The following is a 10,581-nucleotide window of genomic DNA, read 5'->3' on the forward strand; positions in this document are numbered from 1 at the left end:
GATTTTTCGGGTCATGTTATTGTAGGGAAGAACAACTCATATTTTCTACTCTCTTTTTTTCTTCTGTTCGTTTGTTTTTTTCCAATGTTATCTCAAAAGCCCAATGGACCTTAACTGATCCAACTTGTACAAGATCGGCCCATTAAGTAAAACTTTACCAGCATTGATATTTTCATTCACAACACTCGAACCGGAAATTTTATTTTAGGGGAACAAGCATTAAAATAGATGAACCAACCCTTCGTTCTTTTAATGTCTAAGTTTATAATAGCCTTCCATAATTGTGTAATGAATTGGAATTAGGTTTCTTGCCTTATGGGAATATGTATATGGCAAATGCCATGCATGCACTCTTACTTATAAATATAATAACCTTCCATAATTGTATAATGAATTGGAATTAAGTTTCTTGCCTTATGAGAATATGTATGTGACAAATGCCATGCATGCACTCTTATTTATATTTATAACTTCCAATTTTGACAAGTTCATAAAATGTATGTTTCCAAGCAAAATCCCAATATATATATGTGATGCTCTCTTCCTGCTTTCGAAGCGACACAATCAAAAAAAGAAAAAAGGTGTGTATCATCTAAAGACCGGAGAAAAGAGAAAAACATGGAAGCTGTTAATTCGAAGGTCATAGTCATGTCTGGAATAATGATTCTATTAGTATCTTGGCCAACATTGACCAATGCACAGGCACACACCCTATTTACCAAAGGAGACTTGTGTAGGGGGTTCTGCGAATTTCGATGTGTCGGTATTATTGAGCATCCGTTAGACTGTATGATCGAGTGTGTGGCGAAATGCATGGGACACAAAACAGCGGTCGACCATTGCAATATTGGTTGTGTTATGACCTCGTGCTCGAATACCAGTCCTGGTAATATATTTACATTGTCCAATTACATTCGGAATTTTAATATTACGTTGCTTGCAATGGTGTCAATAAACATTTTATTCATGTAGGCACACCTTACACGCATTTAGTAAGAGTCCCGATTGATTTGCCCAATTTTTTGCAGGTGCGAAGAATGTAAAAGGATGTGGGGAGTCATGCGAGGAAGGTTGCAAAACATCTTATGTCCAGAATTAAAATGCATGAAATAGTGTGTGTATATATATACACACATATTAAAGCATGCATTGTGTGCCTATATGATCTGTCAGATAGCAGAGGAATTCTAGAATAAAAATAGGTAAAACTTTGGCAACGTGAAATATATTATGTTGTCCAGTATACAGGGAAAAAAAAAGGGACATATTTATTTTGTTGGGAATCATGCTTGCGTCACATATAATTCTTCTGGCCATGGGCCACTACATTTCTGAAGTAATATTTTAGTGGCCTATGCCAAGTTGGCATGTAGAGATCATAAATAATCAAAGCATTATATATTAATCATAAAACTAGTTCTTAAACCACCCGTTGCACGGAGCCTTGCTATCTTTCTTATGAAGTTATTTTTTCATAAACAAATAATTGAATTTTTTCTAGTTATGGCTCATCAGACTTATAGTTCATCACTTCATCTGCTATATTATATTAATGAATGTATTATAAAAGAGGATAAGGATATATATATATATATATATAAAATAACATATAATTCATTAAAATTTTAAATTATTTTGTCATGTATACTTACGGATGGCGTTATTTATTCAGAACAACAATCTCGTGTATATATCATATATATGTTATCTATAAGAGTTTTCGATTAGTGTTATTTTCAAATCAAACTGGATGGTTACATATATAAACAATTGACCAATTTCTAAAGCACGGTCTCAAAAAACCAATTACTTAATTTGAAGGGGTGTGCTTCTTTTATTTGATAATGAGGTTAGCCCTATTATGCCATCTCCGCCGATTGTAAGGGTGCAAATATTTTGTCTTTAAATGTTTTGATCCTTGCATTTTCCAAGCATTCCATGATGATCGATACCTCATAACATATTCACGTATATGATCTAATCTTAGGCATTTCCTATTCCCTCATCCAAGTGGGCTTGGAAATTTATGCTGCTAGGCAGTAATTTGTTCTCTTGCCCTCTCAGGATAATCCTACGGAATACTTCTATAGTGCGGTTAAAACGTTATGCAATTAATTTGTTTACGAACTCTTAGAATGCCATGTAACAATATGGACTCTAAAGTGAATTTAATTTCTATTTTTTTGTCGTTTTTCCTTGTGGTCTTTTTATGCAGGCCATCATCAATTACAAACAAACAATGATTGCAATTAAATATTAATTTTCTTACTGAAAAAACATAAAATTTCTCATTAAAGATAATAGTGCTAGCATTTATAAAGTGTGATACTTACACCGCTCATCTCCATCTCACCAAACAAAAGCTCATTGCTCCACACCACCAAGTACTCTGACCAAAATCCGACTGCTTTAGGGATAATGAGGGCAGTGATGGTCACCGTAGCCAAAAGATTCGATCTTTCGAGGCAACATATAACATGTAAAGTTTATGTAATGTTTTTTAACAGAGCATAGAAGGCATCCTAAATTGGCACATAAAAAAAAAACAACATTATGAGTTTCAAGTCCACTCTTAGAAGGATGAAATGACAAAAGAATAACTTAAAAAAAAAAAGCCGCTACTGATCTGTTCTTGACATGCATAAATTTTATTCCGAAATTCCTTGACCCTAACAACATCTTTTCACCCTGTTAAGCAAAGTTATTAGGAAATATATCCTGTATTGTTAGAAATCATAACTATATTAGGCATTGCAGACTATAATTGTATATACGTGATGCCTTGTAAGTCTCACATATATGAATACAATGGCAGCCCTATTGGGAATCTCTGCCAATTATCTGTACATGTTCTTGTTGAAACTTATTCTTGGGGCATAGGTTGAGACTGAATTTGTCTCACCAACAGGAGTATCTCATGATTTGCAATGTTTCATGCAAATATATTTGCTCCCACTAAACTTATGGTATCTATATTCATCAATCGCGTTTATCTCAAAACCAAATGAGATAATCCATCCATATATAGTAAAATTGACTCCACATTGCATTAATCGGGGTCATAGTCAGTAGGGTTAAATTGGTCAATTTATAATTATATAACAAAAAAATAATTAATTGGATATTGTATAACTTATATTGAAAAATAATTGATCATATAGAGGACTAAACCATAAAGTATTCACATGTGAAAGAATTTAAAATATATGAAATTGAGTATAAAAATATATAAATCAAATTTGTAAGAGAAAATTTTAAAAATACCAAATAAGTTAATTAGTCCAATTTCAACGAATATTCTTATTCAAAGAGTATTGTGTGAAACTTTAAACTATTTACTATTGATATTTTTTTATGGTTTTTAAGAGGCAAATTATTTTTAAGAAATATATAATTATTATATAAACGATGATATAAATGTATGGAAACATGAATCAGTGTATTATAAAGATAGGATGCTAAAAAAATATTAGTTTTTTACATAAAAGTTTTTGAAAACAGTAATAACAAATCACTAATTCTACAAGTCTATGGTCATATAACTAAAATTGACTCTTGTATTAATAAATGATATCTCATTAGTGAATAAAATTTTTAAAAAAATTAAGAGAGTTGATCTAATTGTGTGAATTCTATTTATTTAATTGTATGTTGATCTAATTTCTATTATAAGGTCAAATTGTCACAAAATTTGCATGTTTAAATTTTTTTTTATGAATTAAATATATATGAACTTATTGTAAGGATGTCATCTACAACAAATCTCTCAAATTACTTACTATTAAATAAATATATAATATAATGCTTACTAATTAGGAACAAATATATGTTGAGCCATGCAAAGTTAGTCTAATCTTATTACATAATTATTGTATGAAACTTGAAATTGATTACTAAAACTATTTTATTATGTTAAGAAGCCAATATGTTTTCCAAAATACAATATATTTGTTTTAAAAATGTGCAAATGTTTTGATCTCATATATAAAAATATAATTTCACAAAATTTATGGTCTTATAAATGAAAAATTATAGTATAGCAATAGGAGCTTAAACTCCAAAGTAAAATTTAAAAATAAGAATCTAAAAAATATTGTTAAAAAACTAGCGAAATGAAGTTTTATTTTCATTACTAAAATTAACAATTAACAAATATATGATGACGCATATCAATTCAAATAAATAATTTCAAAATATTGTTATAATAATTAACTTGCTTTATGGTAAAAACAAAATTAACTTACTCTATCTTTTTAAAAAAAATGCTAAGATAAATATTTGACATTATAATTAATAATTGAAATTTTTTATGTTTTTATTTGACGATTTGTGTTCCAAAATGTATATAATTATAATAAGAAATGGTATGGAAATGTATGAAAACGAACCCATGCAACGCACGTAATAGAAAACTAATAACTTGATGAAATTTATGACGATGTTGACGAGATGCCTATCTTAGCCCGTAAATGGATTTCCTTAACTTGCAAACCATCTTCTTTGGGTCTCCCGACACAAAGTTTCTTGTTGCATCTATTCTTAAGGTTGTTGAATTTTTTCTTCCAAAGGAGCTTCTTCAGATTGGATATGGAGTATTTTAGTGTTGTCTTGCACTTCTGAATTTGTTATCCGATCGATATAAAAAACAACTACAGAAGAGAAACAAATTCCTCTTTAAAGACAACATCCTTAACCTTATCTCCCCCAAATTCAATATCCTATGAAAAACGACAATTCCCCTCTCAAAGAAAAGTTTAGCAGTGGGATTATAAAATCTGTAACTCCTGAGTCTTTCAGAGTAACCAATAAAATAGCAACAAACCTTGCCTATGTCCAATTTCTTTCATGTGGCCTATATAGCCTTGCCTTAGCTCGACACACCACATGCATATAGCTTTAAGCTAGGCTTCTTGCCCATCCATAGTCCATAAGGGGTTTTTGGTGTTGCCTTAGTTAGCATTATGTTAAGTAAACAAGTTGCGATCTTTAGTGCATCTTCCTAGAGTGACGCCAATAAGGTAGAATGACTGATCATGCTTCCTTAATTGGAGTAATTATCCGTAGATTAGATGCCTAGATGGGTAGATTGTGTGAATTAGAGGTTAATTTGGATTAAGACTGGTCGGTCTGCCCAGAAGTGGTCTAAGAAGAATTCTTGTGTTCCGTTTCCAGCTCAAATCGGGCCATGGTCCAAGTCACGACAAGTGAGTCATTCCTAGACGTCCATGCTACTCGGACCACGCGTCTTGATAGTTTGTAAAATTATGTGTTTTGAAAAGGGCATAATTTCCGGTTCATGACTTATTGACTCGGTTACTGGTTATTTGCCAATTCGCACAAGTTAACAAAAAAGCCAAGTGGATTGTTTAGCCAGGTGAAACGTCCCAATTACTCAGTGTGTGGAATTGATTAAACTGAGTGAATTTGCCGAATGCATTTGTTTGCGTGTTTCGAGGCGCGGCCATTGATGGACTGTTCGATGAGAACTCTAATTCCCAATCATCTTGGGAATTAGATGGGCCATTCGATGAAAACTCTAATTCCGGTTCGTGTGAGATTTTAATTAAAAATGACAATGAGCACCGCAAACACACGAATATGGTCGCACACAAATCATGTCAAATTGAATTCACTGATTTTAGGCTCGAGTGATCAAATAGGCTAGTTTAAGGTTTTTAGTCGATTTTATTCCTTATAACCGAGTGAGCATGAGATTAATTCGTGCGAGTTCATTCTCACTTCAAACAACTGTTTTTAAATCTGATTTCTTTAAAATATTCAAATTTGTGCTCATGTTGGTTTTGATCACACGTCCCATTTTCAAAACTCAAGTTTAGTTATTAAACCGATTCATGCCATTCTTATCCAAAGACATGCATTGCACGACATCATCAACCATGCAAACATCGAAGCAATCCAATAAGAGAACCCTATATGTGCCACTAAGACTAGAAGTTGCACCTCTCTCGAGCTAATGTCGAAGGGAATCACGTGGGATGACAAGGGAAGCACAAAGGGAGATTTCGGGTCTCCTTTTCACCATCGAGCTGAGGAGCGACCAGGGCCACTTCGAGGAGTCACCGAGAACCTCAATAAGGGCATGCACTGCTCTATTGCTCCGAATACCATGATCCCTCGACGTAATCCTTGAGGGTCAGGATGTCCGGCCTGTGAGCTTTTGATTAAGTCCCGGATGGTGTTGAAGGCAAAATCATTGGACAACCCACGGCAGTTCCAGATAAGGGTGGACAAGTGGAACCGCACGGGCAGCAAAGAGCGAACTAATTCCTTTTCGGATTGATCCATATCAAATTGGATGGTTGGAAGTGTGCCTCAAAGCGGCAGAGATTCAAGCGTCAGTGGGAGCATGCCTGGGGTTCGGCCAAAGTTTGACAATAACGATGGCGAGCTTAACTTTGTACACTCGGAAGAATCCTCACAGAAGTTTTGTTTGAGAGCTGATGAGTTCGTTCTTGACTGTGCTCCTGAGCATCATCAACTGTATCTCTAGTACAACTGCCATCAACAAGGGCTGATCTTGAGTCATACGGGAGGGAGGAGTCAGCCTCCGTCTTTGATGGAAGTTCCTCCGTGCAATTGCCGCTCCCACAACATCCCTCCAAGCATCGTGTTGGAGAATCATGAGGAAAGTGTTACAATTGCTATATATTCTCTGACCCAGTGTTGGGGATCTACTCCGCCTGGTGAGTTGCTGAGAGCCCTTGCTCCTATGGGGTAGTCCTGTCGAGCAATATTTCTGTCCCCATGAAGGATGTCCGTGCAACTATGCCCTCTAATTCTTGCTGAGTTTCCATCAGGTTTTTGTAGGTTATTTTAATGGACGAAAGCATTGAATCTTGCAGACGTGCAGATGGGAATGGTGATCAGAGTTTCCCCGAGGGAGAGAGGGCAGAGAAGTGATGGTTTTGTGAGGGTAAGCTGCAGCAGAGCCAGGGGAAGGTGGCAGCCGCAGGTGACAAGCAGAAGCAGACTGCAGGTGAGGCTCGTGAGAGGAGAGGAAGCTGTGAGGAAGGAAGAAAAAGATGAAGTTGCTGGCCTCTTGAACAAGATGATCATCATGAGCTGAAGGGGTGGATCTGGAGCCAAGAGGCTGAGTTGCTGTCATAAGGGGTGTAAGTGGAGATGTTCCCCGAAAGGGAGGAGAGGGCGCTCAAGTTGCTGGTTTGAAAATGATGAATGGTGAGTGGATGGTTGCCATCAGTGGTGGTGAGCTGTGTTTTTTTTGTGGTTGTCGTGCAGGTATGGGAAAGAAGCTGAGGATGATGGTGAAGAAATGAGAGAGCTGGACAGAGATTGAGCTGGAGAAGGAAGGGATCCAGTCTGCGATTTTTTTTCAGGAAGATCGGTGATGAAGGCTGGAGAGAAGGTTCTCTGTGATGGTGATGTGTGGGGTGTAATGGACTGAAAAAAATCGAGGAAAGGTGGTGGTGATTCAAGGAAGTGTTAGAGGCATGAGGAAGAAGGTGGCTGATGACAATGCTGGCTAGAAGGTGATGGAGAGTCCAGGTGGTGAAGGTGCTATGTGTGTCCGTGCGTCACCAAGACCAGAAGAAGGAGTGGAGGCAGGCCGTCATGGCTATGCTGTGTAGGAACCAGAACTGATCAGAACTCCCCCCGGGAAAAAAAAATGCAGCCCAAAGGAAGAAAAGCAGAAGAGAAGGATGAATGGGCTGATGGTTGATGGGGTGGTTAGCTGCTGTCATGACAGAGAATGAGGGAGCTGGAATTGATGGATGGAGACGCCGCCAAGCAGTGGATGGAATGGTGGCGTGTAGCAGATGGAGATTGCAGGGGATGGCTTCTTGTCTCGGACCAGCGGAAGCAGGGATGGGCTCTTACAGCCTTCTCCCTCTGCAGAGTTTAGCGAGGAAAGAAGAAGGAAAGAAAAAAAGAAAAAGTCCGGTCAACTGAAGAAAAGAAAAATGAAGAAAAAATGTCAACCGGTCATGGGGGTCGGCCAAGTTGGCCATTTGGCGGACCCCTCTGACATATGTATTAATATATATTCTTTTTTTTTCTTTTTGTACCGGCATCCTTCCGTCGAAATTCAATTTCTCTAATCGGTCGGCATTTTTAACATGAAAACTTCGAAATTGAAAAATTCAGAAAATAACCGGCTTCATGGGAATTTCAATTTTCATCAATGGAGACCAAATGTATATAAAAACCGACATCGAACCTCTGCGATACGTCGGTTGTAATTGTTTGATTATTTTTGTCTTGAATTTTGAAAAATCGAGGTTAATGCATGTAAGGCTCGAAATCCTTGTCATTCCAATCGGATATCTGAAAAATGATCAGGGACCACCATTGTGATCAGAAAAATTTAATGATCAATATTACATAGAGAAATATTTTTTGACCCGAATGTTGTTCTGAATTTGAAAATTAAACTCGACGCACGTAAAGTCCTTTGACGTCCTATAGTGCATTTTTTTTGAAAAAGCTGAAATAAAGTTAAATTAAAGAAATGCCCTCAAAAGCAGTGAATATATTGAGGATAGTCAGAGGCGACTTCCTCAATAAATGAAAAATGTGGTCATGTCCTCCTTAATGGTTCTTAAGCGCGGTGGACTAAAACGAGATACTGACACTCCTATTCACATATTCTATCACATTTATTTCTATTTCTTTTTGAAATTATATCGCCAATTCTTACTTTTTTTATTTATTTTTTATTTTTTATTTTTCTTACCTTGATTGTTTTATTCCTCCTGCAAATCAGTCTATCCATGAGCGTATTAGAAAGGAGGGTTTGTCTATCTATGCCCTAAGGGAATATGTTAACTAATCATTAGATGCCTTATTTAATCAACTTGATCTTCGATAAACGTATCCATATTTTTCAATACCTAAAGTACCCTTTCATTAATTTTGGAAACAATTCCCTTCCCTCCCTTTCTTTTCTCTCCATTTCTCTCCATCAATTTGCTAAATCTCGATCAATTGCTTTGTTCGTCTTCTGAATTTTGATTGAACTCTATGTGATTCGAATTTCTCGTTGCGGGGAAAGATCGATTTGTTGTGAGTTTAGCCATCGTATCGGATGCGGGAAGCTATGGGTTTCCTTTCTTTTCCTTTTTCATTGTCCTGTTTTTGGCTGGGGGGAAATCCTATCTTGCTGTCGAACATAGGATAAGGATTTCTGAAATCCTTCCTACCTCCTATCACCCACTAAATGCATTTTCCTTCATTTATATATTTATTTTTGGTAATGCAAATGCTTAGCTAAAGCTAAACTAGCTGTTAAAGAACAGAGCCCTCCCTGAAAAATTAAAACCCAAAAAAAAAAAATGAAAGAGACGTGGGAAGCTTCAAGAAGGAAGAATAAATAAATAATTACAAATTAAATATTATGGGCCTAGAGAATATTGAAGGCCTTGTGGGCTTACTAATTCCAAGTCTACATTAGCATATCAGCCCATTAGCAATTTTGTTGGTTGAGATATCCATTAAACCGGCTCTATGCAGTTATGCATTGTGTAAAGAACACCAGTTCCCACTCAAAATGATTTACTGTAAAGGGTTTCTAGATTTATGGCTAGCCAATCTACCTTGTCTAGACCAATGCCGAGAAAGAATTATAGAACTTAACTCTCACCATGAATTTTCTTGTAATTTTATTTTCCGGCTTAATAGGGAAGCTGGGGATGGGAATCTAATAGGTAAATCGTGTAAAGTCGACACAACCCTAGAAGGACATAAAGCTCAGTAATTCGTAGATTTCAGGGAAATTTCTGAGTGAAATTAATTACAATTACTTCTTCGTGAATGGGAATTTTGAAAATCTAACATGTATGTGGAGTAATAAAAAAACCAGATAAATTTTATTTTCTTCTAAGCATATACTATAGATATACGGATATTGTCCCTTTTTGGATTCAATAGAATGAAACCTTAATGAGAAGAAGCATGATAATCAGGTACTTTGGTGGTTCAAAGGGAGAGCTCCTAGTAAGTAATTGATCCTGCCTGAATCTAGAAGTAGTGGCTTATGAATCAAACCATTCATTTGCACATTTTGAATGTTGAACAATGGGAAGAGCCGTGCCAAAACCAAGTGGAATAACTGGAACTAAGTTAAGGAGTAAGGGTTGAACTAGGACGAGAAGATTATCTTGGTTGTTATATGATTAGTTACTTGGTGGTTTGATATACGTTTATAAATTGGTTTCCTGTTAAATTTAATATCTGTCAGGGATGAAGTATATCAAAGCCATGTATCTCGGGGACTTCAACTTGGTGATTTATTTTTGGGAGTTATCGGTGAGTACTTCATTCTATTGTGAAATGATATATATATATATATATATATGTTATGTGAATACTCTATTCCCTTGTAAAATGAAGTATTATATTTATATAAACTATTTAAGAAACATATTGTGATAATTAGAGATTAAGAAATTGGTCTTGCTACGTTGTGTGAAAGGGATTTAAGAGATATTGCCTTTTATGTTCATTTTGATTTAAGATATGCAGTGTGATTGTGTATGCTGATTGTGTATGAAATATATGATGATAATATGTTGCCATTGTGATATGATTGAGATTGTGTTT

General features: G+C 35.8%; 1 long non-coding RNA gene across 1 annotated transcript; it reads left to right on the forward strand.

The window, feature by feature from the left end:
• Positions 1 to 570: 570 nt before the first annotated feature.
• LOC116212763 lies at positions 571 to 1,250 on the forward strand. The gene is made up of 2 exons (XR_004157924.1): positions 571 to 886; positions 1,029 to 1,250. It is a non-coding gene; the product is annotated as an uncharacterized LOC116212763 (long non-coding RNA).
• Positions 1,251 to 10,581: the final 9,331 nt, after the last annotated feature.

This window comes from Punica granatum, chromosome 7 (assembly GCF_007655135.1).
Source record: "Punica granatum isolate Tunisia-2019 chromosome 7, ASM765513v2, whole genome shotgun sequence".
NCBI lineage: Eukaryota > Viridiplantae > Streptophyta > Magnoliopsida > Myrtales > Lythraceae > Punica > Punica granatum.